The sequence below is a fragment of the Microcebus murinus genome, unplaced genomic scaffold (genome assembly GCF_040939455.1).
Source record: "Microcebus murinus isolate Inina unplaced genomic scaffold, M.murinus_Inina_mat1.0 scaf007_hap2_Mmur4.0, whole genome shotgun sequence".
Lineage (NCBI taxonomy): Eukaryota > Metazoa > Chordata > Mammalia > Primates > Cheirogaleidae > Microcebus > Microcebus murinus.
Genome location: NW_027438953.1, coordinates 1,057,975 through 1,079,116, shown reverse-complemented (window position 1 = coordinate 1,079,116; position 21,142 = coordinate 1,057,975). Strand labels below are relative to the sequence as shown.

General features: G+C 52.0%; 2 long non-coding RNA genes and 1 pseudogene across 4 annotated transcripts; all 3 read left to right on the top strand.

Moving 5' to 3' along the window:
* Nucleotides 1–1,907: 1,907 nt before the first annotated feature.
* On the top strand, nucleotides 1,908–2,981 carry LOC142866719 (uncharacterized). 2 transcript variants are annotated; one of them, XR_012916549.1, is made up of 3 exons: nucleotides 1,908–2,319; nucleotides 2,545–2,794; nucleotides 2,929–2,981. It is a non-coding gene; the product is annotated as an uncharacterized LOC142866719 (long non-coding RNA). The 2 variants fall into 2 exon arrangements; XR_012916548.1 differs by having other exon boundaries at nucleotides 2,545–2,847; nucleotides 2,929–2,980.
* A 528-nt stretch (nucleotides 2,982–3,509) lies between these two features.
* On the top strand, nucleotides 3,510–14,502 carry LOC142866718 (uncharacterized). 2 transcript variants are annotated; one of them, XR_012916546.1, is made up of 3 exons: nucleotides 3,510–3,639; nucleotides 8,457–8,612; nucleotides 13,962–14,502. It is a non-coding gene; the product is annotated as an uncharacterized LOC142866718 (long non-coding RNA). The 2 variants fall into 2 exon arrangements; XR_012916547.1 differs by lacking the exon at nucleotides 3,510–3,639 and adding an exon at nucleotides 6,694–6,723.
* On the top strand, nucleotides 6,996–7,114 carry LOC142866841 (uncharacterized; annotated as a pseudogene).
* Nucleotides 14,503–21,142: the final 6,640 nt, after the last annotated feature.

Here is a 21,142-nt window from a genome sequence, read left to right as displayed (position 1 = left end):
CACAGCCACATCCACACTGCACCCGGCCTGCCCATCTCCCGTGGGTGTGTGGCACAGCCAGATCCACACAGCGCCCAGCCTGCCCGTCTCCCGTGGTTGAGTGGACACAGCTAGATCCACATTGTTCCCTGCCTGCCCGTCTCCCGTGGGTGAGTGACATAGCCACATCCACACGGCGCCCTGCCTGCCCATCACCCTTGGGTGAGTAGACACAGCCACATCCACACAGTGCCCTGCCTGCCCATCTCCCGTGGGTGAGTGGACACAGCCACATGCACACTGCGACCTGCCTGCCGTCTCCCGTGGGAGAGTGGACACAGCCAGTTCCACACTGCGCCCTGCCTGCCCGTCTCCCGTTGGTGAGTGGACACAGCCACATCCACACTGCGCCCTGAATGACCGTCTCCCGTGAGTGTGTGGACACAGCCAGATCCACACGGCGCCCAGCCTGCCTGTCTCCCGTGGGTGTGTGTACACAGCCACATCCACACAGCACCCTGCCTGACTGTCTCCCATGGGTGTGTAGATACAGCCAGTTCCACACTGCGCCCTGCCTGCCTGTCTCCCATGGGTGAGTGGACACAGCCAGATCCACACGGCGCCCAGCCTGCCTGTCTCCCGTGGGTGTGTGGACACAGCCACATCCACACAGCACCCTGCCTGACTGTCTCCCATGGGTGTGTAGACACAGCCATTTCCACACTGCGCCCTGCCTGCATGTTTCCCGTGGGTTAGTGGACACAGCCAGATCCAAACAGTGCCCAGCCTGCCCATCTCCCGTGGGTGAGTGTACATAGCCCGATCCACACTGTGCCTTGCCTGCCTGTCTCCCGTCTGTGTGTGGACACATCCAGTTCTACACAGAGCCCTGCCTGCCCATCTCCGGTGGGTGAGTGGACACAGCCAATTCCACACTGCGCCCTGCCTGCCCGTCTTCCATGGGTGTGTGGACACAGCCAGATCCACACGGCGCCCAGCCTGCTCGTCTCCCCTGGGGGTGTGGACACGGCAAGATCCACACTGCGCCCTGCCTGCCCGTCTCATATGGGTGAGTGGACACAGCCAGATACACACTGCGCCATGCCTGCCCGTCACCCTTGGGTGTGTGGACGCAGCCAGTTCCACACTGCGCCCTACCTGCCCGTCTCCCATGGGTGAGTGCACACAGCCACATCCACACTGCGCTCTGCCTGCCCGTCTCCGGTGGGTGTGTGGACACAGCCAGTTGCACACTTCGCCCTGCCTACCCGTCACACATGGGAGAGCGGACACAGCCAGATCCACACAGCGCCCTCCCTGCCCGTCTACCGTGGGTGAGTGGACACAGCCAGATCCACACTGCGGCCTGTCTGCCCATCTTCCATGGGTGAGTGGACACAGCCAGATCCATATGGCGCCCAGCCTGCCCTTCTCCCGTGGATGAGTGGACACAGCCACATCCACAATGCGCCCTGCCTGACCATCTCCCTTGGGTTTGTGGACACAGCCACATCCACACTGCACCCTGCCTGCCCGTTTCCCGTGAGTAAGTGGACACAGCCAGTTCCACACAGAGCCCTACCTGCCCATCTCCCATTGGTGAGTGGCCACAGCCACATCCATACTGAGCCCTGCATGCCCGTCTCCCATGGGTGAGTGGACACAGCCAGTTCCACACTGCGCCTAGCCTGCCCGTCACCCATGGGTGAGTGGACACAGCCAGATCCGCACTACACCCTGCCTGCTCGTCTCCCGTGTTTGTGTGGACACAGCCAGTTCCATACAGACCCCTGCCTGACCATCTCCTGTAGGTGTGTGGACATAGCCAGTTCCACACTGCGCTCTGCCTTCTCGTCACCCATGCGTGAGTGGACACAGCCAGATCCACACTGCGCCCTGCCTGCCCGTCTCTCGTGGGTGAGTGGACACATCCACATCCACACCGCGCTCTGCCTGCATGTCTCCCGTGGGTGAGTGGATACAGCCAGTTCCACACAGAGCCCTTCCTGCCCGGCTCTCGTGGGTGTGTGGACACAGCCATTTCCCCACTGCGCCCTGCCTGCCTGTCTCCCGTGGGTTAGTATACACAGCCACATCCACACTGCGCCCTACCTGCCAGTCTCCCATGGGTGTGTTGACACAGCGAGTTCCACACAGCGCCCAGCCTTCCCGTCTCCCATGGGTGTGTGGACACAGGCAGATCCACACAACCCCAAGCCTGCCTGGTTCCTGTGAGTGTGTGGACACACCAGATCCACACAGCACCCTGCCTGACCGTCTCCCATGTGTGTGTGAACACAGACAGATCCACACAGCGCCCTGCCTGCCTGTCTCCCGTGGGTGAGTGGATACAACCACATCCACACAGCGCCCTTCCTGCCCATCTCCATTGGGTGTGTGGACACAGCAAGTTCCACACTGCGCACTGCCTGACGGCACCCATGGGTGTGTGGACACAGCCCGTTCCACACAGCGCCCTTACTGCCTGTTTCTCGTGGGTATCTGGACACGGCAAAATCCACACAACACCCTGCCTGACTGTCTCTTATGGGTGTTTGGACACAGCCAGATCCACACAGCGCCCTGCCAGCCCGTCTCCCGTGGTTGTGTGGACACGGCAAGATCCACACTGCGCCCTGCCTGTCCGTCAACCATGGGTGAGTGGACACAGCCAGATCCACACTGCACACTGCCTGCCCGTCTCCCGTGGGTGTTTGGACACAGCCAGTTCCACACTGCCCCCGCCTGCCCATCTCCTGTGGGTGAGTGGACACAGCCAGATCCACACAGCGCCCAGCCTGCCCATCTCCTTTGGGTGAGTGGACACAGCCAGATCCACACAGCGCCCAGCCTGCCCATCTCCCGTGGGTGAGTGGACACAGCCACATCCACACTGTGCCCAGCCTGCCCGTCTTCCTTGGGTTTGTGGACACAGCCAAATCCACACAGGACCCTGCCTGAAAGTCTCCCGATGGTGTGTGGACACAGCCAGTTCCACGCAGTGCCCTACCTGCCTGTCTCCCATGGGTGAGTTGACACAGCCAAGTACACACAGCACCCTACCTGCCATCTGCAGTGGGTGTGTGGACACAGCAAGGTCCACATGCGCCCTCCCTGCCCGTCACCCGTGGGTGTGTGGACACAGCCAATTCCACACTGCGCCCTGCCTGCCCGTCTCCGGTGGGTGTGTGGACACAACCAGTTCCACACAACACCTAGCCTGCCCTTCTCCCATGGATTTATGGACACAGCCAGATCCACACGGCGCCCAGCTTTCCTGTCTCCCGTGGGTGTGTGGACACACCCAGATCCACAGAGCACCCTGGCTGATCGTCTCCCATGGGTGTGTGAACACAGTCATTTCCACACTGCGCCCTACCTGCCAGTCTCCCGTGGGTGTGTTGACACAGCCAGTTCCACACAGCGCCCAGCCTTCCCATCTCCCATGGGTGTGTGGACACAGCCAGGTCCACACGGCGCCCAGCCGGCCTGTGTCCCGTGAGTGTGTGGACACACCATACCCACACAGCACCCTGCCAGACCGTCTTCCTTGGGATTGTGGACACAGCCACATCCCCACAGGACCCTGCCTGACCGTCTCCCGTGGGTGTGTGGACACAGCCAGTTCCACGCAGTGCCCTACCTGCCTGTCTCCCATGGGTGAGTGGACACAGCCACGTCCACACAGCGCCTTAACTGCACGTCTCCGGTGGGTGTGTGGACACAGCAAGCTCCAAACTGCGTCCCGCCTGCCTGTCTCCCGTGGGTGTGTGGACACAGCCAGTTCCACACAGCGCCCTGCCTGCCTGTCTCCCGTGAGTGTGTGGATATGGCCAGATTCACACAGTGTCTGCTCTGTGGGAACCGACACGCTGGAGGAAACCTTGAGAGTCTGAGAGGGGAGGGAGTTCCAGAAGAAGGCCAGGATGTCATTTTGAGGGAGTATGTGACCAGAACTCGTCCCGTTGCTTTTGGGGTTCTATGGGCTACACGTAGGAATCTCTGGTGGTGGCACTGGAGGTTGGGGGATCCGGAGTCACACCCAGACCTGCTCCACAGGCCTCCTTTTACTTTTCTCTTCGGATTCATTATTTTTAAAAAGTGTCTCTTATCTCTATGATTGCATTTTCTTTTCTCTCTCTTTTCAAGCAGATGATGGGAGTACAAGTATTCAGGTGACATGTGTTGCCCTTGCCCCACTCCCCCCTGTGTTCTTATTCATTTACCTCTCATGTTGTTCCAGGGTATTGTGGGGGTCCCAATGTTAAGGTCGGGTGCGTTGCCCTCTCCCAGCCTCCCCCCTCGGGTCAGAGTTTCAAGTGCGCCCATCCCCCAGTGGGTGCGCACCCACCCCATTCCTAGTGGATGTGTATGCCCATCCCCTCCCCCCACCCGCCCGACACCCACCCGATGAAGGTGATTCCTCTGTGTCCACTTAGGTGTCCATCGGTTTGTACCCATTTGCTGGTGAGCGCGAGCACGTGGTGCTCGTGTGTCCATTCTTGGGATACTTGGCTTACTGGAACGGGGTCCAGCTCTGGCCAAGAGAACCACGAGAGGTGCCCTCTCACCGCTGCTCCTCACAGCCGAATAGCACTCCGTGGTGTCCACGCGCCACATTTTATTTACGCACTCGTGGGTCGATGGGCACTCGGGTCGCTTCCAGGTCTTTGAGATTGTGACTTGTGCCCTGACTCTAACCCTAACCCTTAACCAGCCCGTCTCCTCCTCGGCCCCTGCCTGACTGACTCCTTCCCGCCCAGCCTGTACCTGTCACCGTCCTCTGCCCCGCCTGACACGCTCCTCCACGCCCGGGCCGTCACCGTCCTCAGCCCCTGCCTGACGGGGCTCCTCCGTCGCCTGGGCCTTCCAAGGGCTTGGTGTGGACGCTGGTTCCAGGACGCCCTCCCAGGAACCCGGTAGCAGGGCGGCCGCAGTGTCTCGCGCAACCCAACCGTCCGCCTGCCGCCCTCGCTAAGTGGCCTGCGGGGGACGTGCTCCCCCTGTGCCGCAGGGGCCCAGCCTGGTGTCTTATCTGAGGCCCCGTGGCTGCTTTTCCCCCCCGCAAGGGGAGAGCCGCGGAGGTGGGGACCGCCTCCTCGTGGGGACGTACACCCAGCTCTCCACGTCGGATTCCGGGGCTCTCTGTCCTGCCAGAAGGCCCAGCTGGCCTGCGGGTCCTTAGAGTGGCAAAAACACCCAAAAACTGAGATTGAGGGTCCGTTGGGTGTCTGCACTTTTGTGCTGGGCACCCCAAGGAGGCCCGGGGACTGGCTGGACAACGCGGTCTGCTGGGCAGGAGGTTTGGAGGAGCAATGGATGCCCTTTGCACTTTGGGTAGCAAGTGTCGGAGGTGTCTCTGATCCCTGCACCATGTGGGGGGGAGGAGGAGGAGGAGGAGGAGGAGGAGGAGGAGGAGGAGGGAGGGGCCGGGGCTTACAGTCCTGTTCCCGGGGTGGCACGGCATGTGGCATCTTCCACAGGCTGCTTGGCCTGGGCTCCCTGCACCTGGGCCTTTGGAGGACCGGCCCTGTGCTTGCCAACGCTTCCCCTGCAGGGACCCAGAGCTGGGAGGTTGCATCTCTCAGCCCTGGGTCGGACAGAGCCCCAGTGGGCCATGCCCACAACCTCTTTCAGCACGGGTCCCCCAGAAGGCTCCTTTGGGACCAGGAGTCTCTTGCGGGTGACTCTTTAAGGTCTGGCCCCTGGATGGAGGGGCAACAGGAGTAGAGGAGCAGGAAGGGGAAGGGGGTGGCCATGCGAGCGGATACTTTCAGGCCAAGTCCCAGCTTCAGCCTGATCCTCCTGGGAACCCCGCTCTGAGACAAGGAGACGGGCTTCGCATTCCCACAGCAGCCAGTCGTGGGCTGAGGACAGCTGGGGCATTGGGAACTCCCTGGCTTCTCCTTGGATTAACATCTGGAGCTGCTTGGGAATCGTGCCGCCACACACACCCGAGCGCAGGTGTCTTCCGCACAGACTGCGGGCCTCGCTCTTCTGAATGCCGCTAGCTCGCCACCCACCCACGGGTGAACCTGGTCAGGGTGCTTTCTCTCAGGGGCAGACTCTGATCCTTGCGGGCTACCGGTGTCTCTGTTTGCTTGTTTCTTTCTTCCATTTCGGGAAAGGCTTCCTTGCTGGGTGTGGAAATCTCCTATGCCTTCCCTCGCCTATTCTGTCAGCTTTAAAATTCTCTTTCAGTTGCCACCCTCACAGATGGATTAGGAAACTCTTTTCGGTGCATTCATTAGTGAAATGACCTCAATGAAGCTCGAATCCAATATCTAATTGCCGACTTTTAGCAAGTGCACACCCCGGGGTGGTTGGGGCCCAATCCACCCCTGGCCAGGCCCAGGCCCCTTGGACTGGGCCACAGGAGGACACAGAGCAGGGTCCCGGCCCCCACGGTAGCGGTGCCGGTGCCGGCAGTTATCCAAGGGCTTGGGTGCCTTCCAGAGGGAGGAGATGGAGGGGACTGATTTCTTCAGTGCCCCCCAAACCACGCCACCCCAGCCATGGGACACATCCCGAGCGACGCCCCTACACTCGCTCCCCTCCCCCATGTGCTGTGCCCCAGCCCTGGCCCTGGGGAATAGGCGGCAGCTCAGGCACAGGGCGGGGGCGCAGCTGACAGGGCTTGTGCGGGAGGGCGGCCCCTGGCTGGGGGCAAAGGTCGAGCTCCCCGCGCGTGCGCAGTCAGCGGCGGCGCTCTGGGGGTGGGGGCGGGTAGGTGAAGGAGGCGAGGTGAGGAGAGGAGGGGGCCTGGAAGGTCTCCACCTTGGCGGGTCCAGCCGTGGAGGCGCATCGTGTGTGTGTGTGTGTGTGTGTGTGTGTGTGTGTCTGTGTGTGATTGTGTGTTTTTGCGTGTGTGTGGACGGCCCCCCCCCGCCCCGCCCCGCCCCCCACGCCAGTCCAGGCCGGGGAACTCCACAGGCCCGGCCCAGTGTGGGTCAGTGCTGGCGGGGGGAAGCGCAGAGAGGCTCGGCTTCTTGAGCGAGGCAGGGGCGCCCTCCGCCGTCTCTGGCCATGCCGCCCTGAACGGGCCCGATCTCGTCTGGTCTCGGAAGCTAAGCAGCGTCGGGCCTGGTTAGTACTTGGATGGGAGACCGCCTGGGAATACCGGGTGCCCTGGGCTTTTTTTTTTTTTTTTTGCCTCTTGTTCTGTCCCCTTTCTGGGAGCGCGGCGGCGGCCCGGGGTGGGGGTCACCCCCACCCTCAGCGCCCGCCGCGGTGCCTGGCGCCCCAGCCCGCACCGTGGGGCCTCCTCTTGTCCCAAGTCGCGACACCGCCGCCACGCGGCAGCATGCGTGGCATCTGGACTGTCAGGTGTCAGACCAAAGCTCTGGTCTGTGGGACCCACATGCTGGAGGAAACCTTGAGAACCTTGAGATTCTGAGAGGGGAGGGAGTTGCAGAAGAATTCCCAGGATGTCATTTTGAGCGAGTATGTGACCAGAATGCGTCCCGTTGCTTTGGAGGTTCTATGGGCTACACTGTAGGAATCTTTGGTGGTGGCACTGGATGTTGGGGGATCCGGAGTCACACCCACACCTGCTCGACAGGCCCCATTTTACATTTCTTTTCGGATTCATTTTCTTAAAAAGTGTCTCTTATCTCTATTGTTGCATTTCCTTTTCTCTCTCTTTTCAAGCAGATTATGGGAGTACAAGTATTGAGGTGACATGTACTGCCCGTGCCCCCCTCCCCCCTGTTTTCTGATTCATTTATTTCTCATTTTCCCCCAGCGTACTGTGGGGGTACCAATGTTAAGGTGGGTGTGAGGACTAAACTCTAATTTTTTGCTAAAAACTCCTTCCTAAGGAGGCCAGCTGGGTTAGGCTGGCAAATGGTAAGGAGGCCAGCAGGGTTAGGCTGACAAATGGTAAATTCCCACAAAACGGCTTTTGTTAACCAAACGAAGCAGTGGCTTACTTTTTGACCTGATTCTGGTATGGCATTAACATCACCTAAAAGATAAGAAGCCCCTGTCTTAACTCAAGCATCCTGGAAGTTGCCTATCATAAATCTAAAATGTCTTAACTGAGCACCCTAGCAGGTGCGTATTCTTTAATTTAAAGCATCTTAAAACATCCTAGCAGGCGCCTATTGTAAATTTAAAATGTCCTCCTGTCTGGACCTCCCAGAGTGCCCACAACTTTATCTTAAAGTAAGCATATCCTTTCTGGTCTTCTAGATAAAGTCTAACCCTCTCAGCCAATTGCCAGCCAAAGAATCTTTAAACCCACCTATAACCTGTAAGCCCCCGCTTCGAGATGTCCCACCTTTTTGGGCCAAACCAATGTATGCCTCTCATGTATTGATTTGTGACGTTGCCTATAACCTTTGTCCCTCTAAAAATATATAAAACTGAACTGTAACCCAGCTACAGCGAGCCCACTTGCTCAAGGCTTCTTGAGAGTGGCTCCGGGTCATGGTCCTCAAATTTGGCTCAGAATAAACTTCTTTCAAATATTTCAGGGCTTGGATTTTTTCCGTCCACAATTTTGGCGTAGTCGGCAGGATCTCAGAGAAGACTCGGGACCCCCGAAGGAGTCGCCCGAATCCAGAGCTAAGGTATCAGCACAGGCCCATTGAAGCCCTTCTGACTTCTAGCCACTCCTCCGGCGGGAACCGGTAAGTCCTCCTGAGATCCGGACCTCCCACTCTCGGTCAAAGGTCCCGGTTTATTCTGAGCTGTCTGTTCTCTTCCTAAAAATTGTTGTTTGGGATCCTAATTTGATGTAAAAGTGCACTCTTACGGGCTTTCTCTGCTGCCTTTTTCCTCTCAAAGACCAATTTCGATTGGCTTGTCTGCATATTTGCGTAAGGAACCCAACTGTCCTATTCGTAGATAAATGAGAGACTGAGTTTCTCAGCTCCAAAGATAAGGGGCAGCTTACTCCTCCCAGACCTAAGGTAGCCCTGGGTGACCAGAGCCCTGATTGGGAGTTGCCTGGGGCGATTCCCCGAGGCGCGAGTAGCCCCACAGGGAACCCCCAACAAATTAATTTAAAAAAAGGCTCGTCCAGAAAACGCGCATAAGAGCTGATCACTCGGCGTTTTTGAGCCCTCTCAGAGGTACTAGACCCCCAAAGAGAGAAACTGGGACACATAAGAGGGTGGGACCGACTCAGTGGTGAAACACTGAGGAGCCCCACCCACAAGCAGCACACTCTGATTCACTACACCAAACCCTAGACCACAGTTCGGTTCCTTCTTAAAAAAAAAAAAAAATGGGAAACAAATTATGTAAAAATGAGAAAAGGCAAAAAGAACGACCTCCTTCAGGCACCCCAGCTGGTTTTATGTTTAATAATTATGGCTCCTCTACTTGCAAGTATTTATATAAATGGAAAGATCTTACTAAAGATGACCTAGGTCTGAGGTTTCCAAAATGGGGAACTTTCAATATTCCCAAATTGGTTTTCTTGCGCACTAAACTAAAAAAAACTAGGTTCTCAAATTAAGAAAAATAAATAAAAATCATACTATTGCTGGCACTTGGAATCATCCAAAAGAGAGAATGATAAACTTGCCTCCCTCCAGGAAGTTAATAAAAAAATACTTGAGACTGTCTCAGAATTAAAGAAACTAGCAGAAGCCGCTTCTAAAATCAGGAACGCTCCAAAAATTGTCTCTCCTTCTGCTCCCCCTAACCCTCTGTTCTCTAAATTTCCTTATCCTGATGATTTCATTTTCCCCCTTCCTTCCCCTATTCCTTCGCCTCAAGCTGTAAAAGGATCAAAAATAGCTAAAAAAGAAGATAAAATAGTTGTTGCTCCCTTTAAAATAAAACCCACTGGCAGAGGGGACCCTAATACATTATATACACCCTGGACCAAGACAGAGTTAAAGGCTCTGGTGTCTGGGTTCCCTGATCCAACTCAAGACCCCCTCAGGTTTGCCAGAGAATTCCAATTAACACTTAAGACCTATGATCCAGGTTTCTCTGACCTGTATCAGCTAATTGAGTTACTAGTCCCCAAAAACAAAGCTAAAAAATGGTTCAGGGTAGCAGGTTAAAAACAACCTTTAAAAGATTTTGATAAAATAGATGCAAATAAAAAAAATGCAGGGAGCTCTGTGACCACCTCTATAAAAACTTACCACAAATTTTCCCTAAAGTTATAGATTGGGCAAAAGTGCAACAATGTAAAATAAGCCCAAATAAAACCATACCTGACTTTTATAACAGGTTTTAAAAAACATTCAAACAATATTCAGGGATACCTCCTAAAAATTTTGAGCATGGTAAAAGTGACACTTTACTAAATTCTGGATTTGTACAAGGCTTAGACGACAAATTAGTGACCCTGATAAAAAAAAATAATGTGGCCTGGGCTTCTCTGCCCACTAGCAGCCTGGTCATCCTAGCCGACCAGTTGTCATAAACAATAGTTAAGAAGCAAAAGAAAACAGCCTCCAAGATTATGAGTTGCTAAAGCAACTTAGTAACCAAGTCAAAAGGTCGGAGGGGTTCCGTCCCCTACAGAGATCACAGCTGGCCACCGAGAAAGTGATTTATTATTACTGCAAAAAAAAGGGACACCTTAAAAAAGATTGTAAAAAACTTAAATGGGTGCTTGCACAAAAGGAGCAAAAGGCCTTAGAGGGAGGCACCAAAAAACTTTAAAACTAGAATAGGGAGGCTCCGAGGGAATAGAGAGGATTTTCCCCTTACTTCTAACAAACACTCTAGGGGAAATAGAAATATCCATAAATAAAAAAGACACCAGAGCCCTTGTGCACACTGGTGCCACGCTGTCAGTCCTCAACCCTACCTTAATTAAAAACCCTCTCCCTCAAAGTAAAAATTCAAATGGTAGGGGTTTCAAACTCCCCAATTGTTGCCTTTAAATCTGATCCACTCCAATTTCAATTGGGAGAGCTTATAGGACAGCATGTTTTCCTTTTAATAGATAGTGCTCCTATACACCTGCTGGGACGGGATTTCCTTAGAGACCCAAAATGCCCACATCTCATTTTCACAGAAGGGAGAAATGATTCTCAATTTGGGAGACACAGAAGACTTACAAAACCCTACATGCAGTATCGTGCTTGCTGAGGTTAATGGAGATTTTGAACAGGGGGACGTAGAGCCTTTCTTATCCAAAATACCAGATTCTCTATGGGCAAACTCTTCCACGGATATTGGACAAATTAAGCCAGCAGTTCCCATAGAGATCACCATAGATGAGTCTAAACCCCTGCCAAACATTAAACAATACCCCCTTAGGCCTGAAGCCTTACTAGGAATCAAGCCAATCATTCAGGACCACTTAGATAAAGGACTCATAATACCCTGCACCAGGATTGTAACACACCAATCCTCCCAGTCAGAAAACCAAATGGGAAAGGCTGGCGGTTTGTTCAGGACCTAAGAGCCATAAATAAAACAGTGGTTCCGAGGCATCCTGTCGTCCCTAACCCCCACACCTTACTGTCCAATATTCCTATCACTGCCAGCCACTTCTCTGTCGTTGACTTGTGCAGTGCTTTCTTTAGTACACCTGTAGATCAGGACAGTCAATATCTTTTTGCCTTCACTTGGGAAAATCGCCAGTGTACATGGACAGTCTTGCCCCAGGGTTACTCTGAAAGTCCTACATATTTTTCTCAAATATTAAAGGCAGATTTAGATGATATTGTATTCCAAAATGAATCTACTCTGATTCAGTATGTGGATAATTTGCTGTTGTGTTCACCCTCCCTGAGTGAATGCAGAGAAGACACTATATACCTACTGCAACAGCTTGCCTTGAAGGGACACAAAGTGTCCAGAGATAAATTACAATTTAGGCTCCCCCAAGTTAAATACTTAGGGCACACAATTTCCCCAAAGGGACTTCTTATAAACCCAGAAAGAATCTCTGCCATCATGGCCTTTCCTTTGCCCAAAACAAAAAAACAATTAAGAGGGTTCTTAGGGCTAACAGGCTACTGCAGAAGTTGGATTCCAAACTACTCATTAATGGCCCAGCCCTTATACAAGAAACTAAAGCATCACCAACCAGACCCAATTTGCTGGGGGGAAAGTGAAAAGCAATATATAGAGGATTTAAAACAGGCTCTTACCCAGGCACCTGCTTTAGGACACCCAAACTATAGCCTTCCTTTTTTCCTTTTTGTACATGAAGTAGATGGAAATGCACTTGGAGTATTAACTCAAAAGCATGGCGACAGTCACAGGCCAGTTGGTTATTTCAGCCAACAGTTAGACCCAGTAGCAAAAGGACACCCCCCTTATATGAGAGCCATATCAGCTGCAGCCATTTTATATAAAAAAATTGAGAAATTTGTCCTGGGGTCCCCACTAATAATTTATGCCCCTCATTCTGTGGACTCTCTCCTAAACTCTCACCACACTCAACACTATTCTGTAAGTCGCCTTGCCTCCTATGAAGTGCTTTTGCTTTCTGCCCCTAACATCACTTTGAAGCGCTGCAATATTCTTAACCCTGCAACTCTTCTCCCTCTTCCAGGTGAGCAAGAGGAAAAACATGACTGCAGTCTACTAACTGATATCTTACTCTCTCCTAGAGCAGATTTGCAGGAAACTCCTATGGAGAATGCTGAGTTAATTTGGTTTACAGATGGTTCTTATTTAAAGGACCATCAGGGACATTATCAGGCGGGATATGCTGTCACTTCCATGGTAGACATAATAAAAAGCGCCCAACTCAAAGGAGTAAAATCAGCCCAAATGGCTAAATTAATAGAATTAACTAGAGCTTATATTTTGGCTGAAGGGAAGGTAGCTAATATATACACTGATAGCCGCTATGCCTTTAAAATAGCCCATGATTTTGGCATGCTATGGAAACAGAGAGGATTTCTTACCTCCTCTGGACAACCTATAAGAAATGGGCACCAAGTCTCAGAGCTATTAAAAGCAATTCAAATGCCTAAACAACTGGCAATCATAAAAATTCCTGGGCATTCCAAAGATAACACTAAAAAAGCTAAGGGAAACAATCTAGCTGATGCTGCAGCAAAGAATGCTGCCCTAGAAAAGATGACCTGTCTTGTACGAGAATGCCCTTTCCAACCCACCGACACTCTCACTAACATTCTTTTACAGTACCAACAGGCATCAACCCCTAAAAAAAACCAAATCTGGCAGCAAAAGGGAGGTGTATTTGACCCAAATAGGGAGTTGTGGCTGGGTCCCAACAAAAAACCTATAGTTCCTTTAGGTGCACAATTTCCTCTCCTTCAATTCATTCATAAAATGACTCACTGGGCCCCTGAAAAAATGATATTATGAAAAAAACAATATTTCTAAAAACCATCCCCCACAATAGCCCAAAAGGTATATTTTCGTTATACTATATGTCCAGAACATAACCCTGGCAAGCCTTTGTATGGCTCCCAAGGCCACTTTCCTTTGCCTGCAGGACCATTTAAAGTTTGGCAACTGGATTTTATCCAGATGCCACCATCCCAGAATTACAAATATGTATTGGTCCTGGTTTGCATGTTCTCCCATTGGGTAGAAGCATTTCCTTGTCGGAGGGCTACTGCCTTAACAGTAGGCAAAATACTGCTGGAAAAAATCATTCCAGTTTGGGAAATCCCTTCTGAGTTACACAGTGATCGTGGAACTCACTTTACTGGACAAATTATCTAATCCATCTGCAAAATTTGGCCCATAATACAACATTTCCATTGTGCCCATCATCCTCAGTCGTCTGGGTTGGTAAAACAAACAGATGGCACAATAAAAACTCAATTAGCTAAATTAACTGAGGCCTTTAACCTCCCCTGGCCAAAAGCCCTCCCACTGGTTTTGCTTAACCTTAGATCCTCTCCCTTTGGGAAGCACTGTCTATCACCTTATAAAATAATAACAGGGAGACCTATGAGGCTGGACGAGGGCTTATATGAGCCAGCCTTACTTAAAGGAGAAATACTACATTATTGTCAGGGACTACTTAAAGCTCTAACAAATAATGCAAAGATGATAACAGAGTCTTTCCACAGTGAGCTTACGGGAGCCAAAGACCCCAAGGATCATGGATTACAGCCAGGTGACTTTGTTTATTGGAAAAGGCACCAACTAAAAGACTCCTTACAACCTCGCTAAAAAAGACCTTACCAGGTACTCTTAACTAACTCTTGTGCTGCAAAATTAAAGGGGGTCGCCTCTTGGATTCATGTCTCACATCTAAAACGAGTGCCTGACCACGCTCCCGACCACACCTGGACTTCTAAATTAATCTCTGACACCCGCCTACGACTTCAGAAAACATCTGAGTCTCAATCGGCCTCCAAAGCGACGTCCAAAGCAACAACTGAAGCGGACAGTCTTCCCAAGACATTGGACCAGGCCAGTCCTCATGAACCCTAAAATAACTCTCATTCTTACTTTACTTGCTATAGAGTATATTGCTGCAAACCCTAAATGCCTTAACCAAGACCCCCAAGAGGTTGTTTGGGATTTGTAAAATCTCCCTTGGTATAACTTTCTAAATGGATATGGTTATAAATTTCCTTGTTAAGATTAAAAAAATATTTCACCTGATTATCCTCCTTCCCATAATTTCCCCTATCTGCCTACCCCACACTCCTGTTCTCTTTAAACCTAAAGATTTTTCCTGGCTTCCTGCAAATCTCACTACCTTCCCTGCCGATAAAAATCATATCATTTGGTATGACATAGATCAGGATGAAATGAAGGCCACTGAATGGAACAGTTCCACTGTAAATCTCCCTAGAGGGGCCCCCTTTGCAGGTTACCTCTATTATAAAGCCTTAACCAAGTATAATGCCCTGCAGGAATATTTACCGAATAATGCCTCAGGACGATTATTGAGGAGATCTAATCAGATAAAATACTGCGTCACAATAGACATGGGTGATGACAAACTCAGACAACTGCCTGGGTATGATGGGAGAAACCTAGCAGCTTCCTGTGTAAACTGTCGCAGCATAAGCTGCCCAGACAACCACCAGCCCTGTGCTTGTGGCTGGATGCCCTTGTCCAGCACCAACCACACTGACACTGCCCATAAAAAACTATTTATGGGAGTCAGTTGGTGGACAGAAGTCCCTGACAGTACAAATTCCACCCTAAGACAAGGGCGCCTCTGGGAAGCCTCATGGCACACTCAGACAAAGGCATACTTAGGAGTAACCTCCACCCGTCTGACAATTGTCTGGGATACCCAGCGGTTCTGGGTTAACTCCATTTATCCGAATTGCACTGAGGGCATTAGTATACAATGGCAACAGCATTCCTGGTGGATACACCAAAATTGGCCATCCAAAAGACTAAAACGCGATCTCACGGAAAAAATTGGAGCTGGGTTAGGTATATTGGGGCAAGCTAAATTCGCAGCTAATGAGGAGAGACATTCCCTAAAAAAAGATTCCCTCTCAAAAATAGAACACATAAAAAAAATGCTGTTCCAAAAAAAAGAAAAGGGATGGAAAGCTGCCCTAAAAGATAATGCAGGTCTAATAAAGTAGATAGAAGAGACCAGACAAACCCTAAAGACATACGCCCAAACCCAGAGGTGGGAGCGAGCATGTGCTCTGACCCAACAAGGACTCATGTCCATGTTATTACAAATAGAATCTAAAGGGGCTATAAAACAATGGCCTACAATACTCAGTGCTAAGGCTCAATCTAGGCACCTATGGAAAATATATGGTTCCCCAAATCTATAAAAATTTTTAGATGGTAGATGTAATCTTAAACATTATATTTTAAAAATTCTGGCACCAAAGTTAAATGAGGCTCAACAATATCCTGTAGTTCAACTAGCTGGCATTAAAACCATTGTCAATAATACCAAAATACTTCCCATAAAAAGTCGATGGGCTATTTTAGCTGATAAAAACACCTGGCATCCCATTTCCCTCTCAGATTGTAAAAATAAAAAAGGAAAATGGCTATGCCCTCAAAACACTTAAAACCCTGATTTCTCCCAGATTTGGCCCCTAGTATCCACCCCCATAGAACATAACATCTGGTATATGAAAAAGGGCCGTTTTTGCTGGGAGAAAAAACAAAATGACATTATAGAATTATATGATTTCTTTTGTAACAAAGCCTCCTTTTCCCTCCTAAATACTAGTATATGGTGTAACACAAAGGTGGTGAGAAAAATAAATTTGCTAACTGTAAACAAGTCCTATAATAATTTAAATATTAAAGATCAAATGTTTCTCAAATTCAATTTATACCCTCCTCAGGATGTTATACCTATGAAGACTAATTGGCCAGAGGAAAACTTAAATTTATTAGACTCTGAATTGGTATCAGTTTTGCAATCCTCGAATAAAATTTACCATAAAGTTCAATTGACTGTTGATAAAGAGGGTAAACATATTGTAAGTCTGATTAAAAAATATGATGATGCATGCAGAGGATTTTTTGGCTGGTTAGGCTGCTTGCTACCTTCTCATTCTACCTATGACTTTCCTGGGCACCTTCTGTTTAGTACTTTTATGACACTCATTGCCATATTATTATTATATGTTTCTTGTAAATGCTATACCAGATACAGAAAAAGGAAAAAAAAAATCAATCAAAGGCCCAGATCATGATAGCTTGCAAAATAGATCTGGTCCAAGACGTGTTTTTAGACTAAGACCCAGGCCTGACTCTATCTGGCCCCTTTTAACAATTGGCTACTAAATCAAGTAGAGTCAAGTCCCTCCCCTAAGATATAACACCGCCTATTCTACAGCACCGTGGGACCAGATAGGCAACTCTAGGAATGAGCCTTCCTAGCGCCGTGGGACACCATGCTGGTTGTTGGCCTACACATGCATTCCATGGAATGATCTTTGGCCAACAGGGGGAACTGAGGACTAAACTCTAATTTTTTGCTAAAAACTCCTTCCTAAGGAGGCCAGCTGGGTTAGGCTGGCAAATGGTAAGGAGGCCAGCAGGGTTAGGCTGACAAACGGTAAATTCCCACAAAGCGGCTTTTGTTAACCAAACGAAGCAGTGGTTTACTTCCTGACCTGATTCTGGTATAGCATTAACATCACCTAAAAGATAAGAAGCCCCTGTCTTAACTCAAGCATCCTGGCAGATGCCTATCATAAATCTAAAATATCTTAACTGAGCATCCTAGCAGGTGCGTATTCTTTAATTTAAAGCATCTTAAAACATCCTAGCAGGCGCCTATTGTAAATTTAAAATGCCCTCCTGTCTGGATCTCCCAGAGTGCCCACAACCTTATCTTAAAGTAAGCATATCCTTTCTGGTCTTCTAGATAAAGTCTAACCCTCTCAGCCAATTGCCAGCAAAAGAATCTTTAAACCCAGCTGGGTTAGGTATATTGGGGCAAGCTAAATTCGCAGCTAATGAGGAGAGACATTCCCTAAAAAAAGATTCCCTCTCAAAAATAGAACACATAAAAAAAATGCTGTTCCAAAAAAAAGAAAAGGGATGGAAAGCTGCCCTAAAAGATAATGCAGGTCTAATAAAGTAGATAGAAGAGACCAGACAAACCCTAAAGACATACGCCCAAACCCAGAGGTGGGAGCGAGCATGTGCTCTGACCCAACAAGGACTCATGTCCATGTTATTACAAATAGAATCTAAAGGGGCTATAAAACAATGGCCTACAATACTCAGTGCTAAGGCTCAATCTAGGCACCTATGGAAAATATATGGTTCCCCAAATCTATAAAAATTTTTAGATGGTAGATGTAATCTTAAACATTATATTTTAAAAATTCTGGCACCAAAGTTAAATGAGGCTCAACAATATCCTGTAGTTCAACTAGCTGGCATTAAAACCATTGTCAATAATACCAAAATACTTCCCATAAAAAGTCGATGGGCTATTTTAGCTGATAAAAACACCTGGCATCCCATTTCCTGTAAGCCCCCGCTTCGAGATGTCCCACCTTTTCGGGCCAAACCAATGTATGCCTCTCATGTATTGATTTGTGACCTTGCCTATAACCTTTGTCCCTCTAAAAATATATAAAACTAAACTGTAACCCAGCTACAGCGAGCCCACTGGCTCAAGGCTACTTGAGAGTGGCTCCGGGTCATGGTCCTCAAATTTGGCTCAAAATAAACTTCTTTCAAATATTTCAGGGCTTGGATTTCTTCCGTCCACAGGTGCATCGCCCTTTCCCCGCCCCCCCCCTCGGGTCAGATCAGAGCTTCAAGTGCGCCCATCCCCCAGTTGGTGCGCACCCACCCCATTCCTAATGGATGTGTATGTCCACCCCCTCCCCCCACCCGCCCGACACCCACCCGATGAAGGTGATTCCTCTCTGTCCACTTAGGTGTCCATCCGTTCATACCAATTTGCCGGTGAGTGCGCTCACGTGGTGCTCGTGTGTCCGTTCTTGGGCTACCTGGCCTACTGGAACGGGTTCCAGCTCTGGCCAGGAGAACCACGAGAGGTGCCCTCTCACCGCTGCTCCTCACAGCCGAATGGCACTCCGTGGTGTCCACGCGCCACATTTTATTAATGCACTCCTGGATGGATGGGCACTCGGGTCGCTTCCACGTCTTTGCGATTGTGAATTGTGCCCTAACTGTCACCCTAACCCTTACCCAGCCCGTCTCCTCTGCCCCTGCCTGACGCACTCCTCCCCGGCCAGGCCCGTCACTGTCCTGGGCCCCCGCCTGACCGGCTCCTCCCCGCCCGGCCTGTCACCGTCCTCTGCCCCTGCCTGACATGCTCCTTCCCGCCCGGCCTGTCACCGTCCTCTGCCCCTGCCTGACACCCTCCTCCCCTGCCGGGCCATCACATCGGCCCCTGCCTGACTGGCTCCTCCCCACCCGGCCCGTCACCGTCCTTGTCCTCGGCCCCTGCCTGACCGGCTCCTTCCCGCCCGGCCTGTTACCGTCCTCTGCCCCTGCCTGACATGCTCCTTCCCGCCCGGCCTCTCACCGTCCTTGGCCCCTGACTGACTGGCTGCTCCGTCGCCTGGGCCTTCCAAGGGCATGGTGTGGACACTGCTTCCAGGAAGCCCTCCAGAAACCCAGCAGCAGGGTGGCCTCAGCAGTCTCCAGCAGCCATCCCTAAGTCGCCTGCAGGGGATGTGCCCCCGCTGTGCCACAGGGGCCCAGCCTCATGTCTTCCCTGAGACCCTGCAGCTGCCCCTCCCCGCAAGGGGAGAGCCATGGAGGTGGGGACCGCCTCCTGATGGGGACGTACACGCAGCTCTCCACGTCGGATTCCGGGCTCTCTGTCCTGCCCGAAGGCCCAGCTGGCCTGCGGGTCCTTAGAGTGGCAAAAACATCCGAAACTGAGATTGAGGGTCCGGTGGGTGTCTGCACTTTTGTGCTGGGCACCCCAGGGAGGCCCGGGGGCTGGCTGGACAACTTGGTCTGTTGGGCGGGGGGTTTGGAGGAGAAACTGATGTTCTTTGCACTTTGGGTAGCAAGAGTCTGAGGTGTCCCTGAGCCCTGCGCCATGTCGGGGGGTGGGAGGCCGGGGGGTGGAGGAGCAGGAGGAAGAGGAGGAGGAGGAGGAGGAGGAGGAGGTGTGAAGGGCCGGGCCTGCAGTCGTGTTCCCGGGGTGGCACGGCATGTGGCTTCTTCCACAGGCTGCTTGGCCTGGGCTCCCTGCACCTGGGCCTTTGGAGGACTGGCCCTGTGCTTGCCAACACTTCCTGCAGGGACCCGGAGCTGGGAGGTTGCATCTCTCAGCCCTGGGTCGGGCAGAGCCCCAGCGGGCCATGCCCAAAACCTCTCTCAGCACGGGTCCCCCAGAAGGCTCCTTTGGGACCAGGATTCTCTTGCGGGTGATTGTTTAAGGTCTGGCCCCTGGATGGAGGGGCATCAAGAGTAGAGGAGCAGGAAGGGGAAGGGGGTGGCCATGCGAGCAGACACTTTGAGGCCAAGTACCAGCTTCAGCCTGATCCTCCTGGGAACCCCGGGGTGTACATCACACCTCCTGGTTGTCCCGCTCTGAGACAAGGAGCCGGGCTTCGCATTCCCACAGCAGCCAGTCGTGGGCTGAGGACACCTGGGGCGTTGGGAACTCCCTGGCTTCTCCTTGGTTTAACATCTAGAGCTGCTTGTGAATCGCGCCGCCACACACACCCGAGTGCAGGTGTCTTCTGCACAGACTGCGGGCCTCGCTCTTCTGAATGCCACTGGCTTGCCACCCACCCATGGGTGAACCTGGTCAGGGTACTTTCTCTAAGGAGCAGACTCTTTTCTGGGCGGGCTACCGGTGTCTCTGTTTGCTCGTTTCTTTCTTCCATTTCGGGAAAGTCTTCCTTACTGGGTGTGGAAATCTCCTATGCCTTTCCTCGCCTATTCTGTCAGCTTAAAATTCTCTTTCAGTTGCCACCCTCACAGATGGATTAGGAAACTCTTTCCTGTGCACTCATTAGTGAAATGACCTCAATGAAGCTCGAATCCAATATCTAATCGCCGATTTTTAGCGAGTCCACACGCCAGGGTGGTTGGGGTCCAATGCAGCCCCGGCCAGGCCCAGGCCCCTTGGACTTGGCCACAGGAGGACACAGAGCAGTGTCCCGGCCCCCAGGGTAGCAGTGCCGGCAGTTCTCCAAGGGCTTGGGCGTTTTCCAGAGGTAGGAGATGGAGGGGACTGATTTCTTCAGCGCCCCACAAACCATGCCACCCCACCCCACCCCACCCATGGGACACATCCCCAGAGAGAGACGTCCCATACACTGGCTCCCCTCCCCCTTGCACTGTGCCCTAGCCCTGGCCTTAGGGAATAGGCGGCAGCCCACCCACAGGGCAGGGGGCACAGCTGAAAGGGGTTTTGGGGGAGGGCGGCCCCTGGCTGGGGTCAAAGGGCGAGTGCCCCGCGCGTGCTCAGTCAGCAGCGGCGGTGGAGGCGGTGCCGGCAGCAGAGGTGACGCTCTAGGGGTGGGCAGCGGGTAGGTGAAGGAGGCCAGGCGAGGAGAGGAGGGGGGCTGGAAGTTCTCCACCTTGGCGGGTCCAGCCGGTGTGGTTCATCTTGGTGAGTGTGAGTGAGTGTGAGTGTGTGTTTGTGTATAGAGACAGCCCCCCGCCCCGCCCCGCCCGTCACCCCCGTCCCTTGGAGCCCGCCGGACCCGGCCCGGGAACTCAACAGGCCCGGCCCGGCGCGGGTCAGCGCCGGTGGGGGGCCTGGGGCGGGAGGCGGCGGCGGCAGGGGGGGGGGGGAAGCGCAGAGAGGCTCGGCTTCTTGAGCGGGGCAGGGGCGCCCTCCGCCGCC